We start from the raw sequence: 2,069 nt of genomic DNA on the forward strand, positions 1-2,069 counted from the left end.
TCTTAATGAGGTAACAAAAGGCTGTGCTTTCTACTAATAGACCCTCGACAATTTATTGGTGTTGGAAGTGGTACTTGATGTGTGATACTGCTGATAATCTTGACACTTAATATTTTCACTATATCATTTGATTAGCCTAAAGAAAATTTGTGCTAGATTTTTAGGATTTTGAAGAAAATATTCTGGTACTAGCTTAACAATGAAGACTGGTAGGATTCCTTTCTTCTTATGCATTAAGTACTATGTTAAAACATATCAAAAACCCCTTTAATTGAAAAATACAAAAACATTACTCTTACAATTCACAGACTACATGAAGCTCAAGAATAAGGAAGAACAAACTATGGATACTTCGATCCTTCTTAGAAGGGAGATCAAAACACCCATGGGATGAGATAAAGAGACAAAGTGTGGAGCAGAGACAGAAGAAAGACCATCCAGAGACTGCCCAGCTGGGGATCCATCCCATATACAGTCACCAAACCCTGACACTATTGTGGATGCCAACAAGAGCTTGCTGACAGGAGCCTAATATAGCTGTCTCCTGAGAGACTTTGCCAGTGCCTGACAAATACAGAAGTGGATGCTTACAGTCATCTATTGGATGGAACACAGGGCCCCCAATGGAGGAGATAGAGAAAGAACCCAAGGAGCTGAAGGGGTTTGGAGCCCCATAGGAGGAATAGTAATGTGAACCATCCAGTAATCCCAGAGCTCCCAGGGACTAAAATACCAACCAAAGAGTACACATGGAAGGTCCCATGGCTCCAGCCACATATGTAGCAGAGGATGACTTTGTGGGATATTAATGAGAGCAGAGGCCCTTGGTCCTGTGAAGGCTCGATGTCCCAGTGTAGGGGAATGCTAGGACGGGGAAGCAGGAGTGGGTAGGTTAATGAGCAGGGAGAGGGAAGATGAGAAGGGGGAAATTGGGAGGGGAAATGAGTAAAGGGGATAATATTTGAAATATAAATAAAGAAAATATCTAATAAAATACTTTAAAGTCCTTAAAATACATTTTGAAAAAAGAAAAAGGAAGTTGAATGCCTGTATCTCCAAGTATCAGACTTTTCTACATTAGAAGAAAGATATGATCTTAGTAGGTCCTGATATGATTGTGGGTGAAGGTGTTGTCATACCATTTTCATGAGTAAAGGTGGTTGAATGGGTAAAAGACCTTGGGTAGTTGGGTGAAATAATGATTGCTAACATACAACAGTGATTCTTATTAGATTTTGTCCTCCATTAGTGGATACTTAATAATATCTGAAGCTGTTTACTCATTTTGTGGGTATGTTGATAACATCCATGAGTTGACACAAGGAATTCCTACCCAGCATCCTCTTAGCTGAAAGGAAGCCATCCAAAACAAAAATTGTTTGTCATATGTACTAACATTGAGAACATTTTTCTGGAAATGTCAAGGCCAAAGGGACAGAATTTTGTAGGGAGTTCTGAAGATCCCCTCAAAGAAACCATAATTTCAGAAGCAATTATATCTCACTTGAAAGTGGGAATAAAAACATTATAAGATTTGTCATAGACGAGTTGGCCTAAAGTGTGGGTTTAAAAATTCTCATGAATCTAAGCAACTTCTGAGCATGTGATCACATTTACTGTATGATCCACTTATATTGTGGACTTTAAATATTTGGAAATAAACTATCAGCTGTGATACATTATATACTTCGATTGTATTACAGAATAAAAACTCAGCATCTCTCTGGAAGGAAATTTGCTTCATCACAACTACAAAGGCATCTTTATAGAATGGGATGAAAAGCAGACCAAGAACACCTCACAATGAAAAGGTAAAAGTTAAACAATGTCCCCCCCCCCAAAATAAAAGAGCATTAAGAGACTCAATTAACAGCAATATTAAAATCAGGCATGAATACTTACAATAATAAAATAATTAAAAGAGGAAGACAAATCAATCAAGTTTGATACTTCCAAAATACATTGAAAGAAATTAAAATCTTATGAAAATTCAAAATAAAGATGATTAAGTTTCTCTAAAAAGAAACACAATCAACATCAAAATAAAATTAAAAGTCTAAACAATATTT

Source organism: Mus caroli, chromosome 14 (assembly GCF_900094665.2).
Source record: "Mus caroli chromosome 14, CAROLI_EIJ_v1.1, whole genome shotgun sequence".
Lineage (NCBI taxonomy): Eukaryota > Metazoa > Chordata > Mammalia > Rodentia > Muridae > Mus > Mus caroli.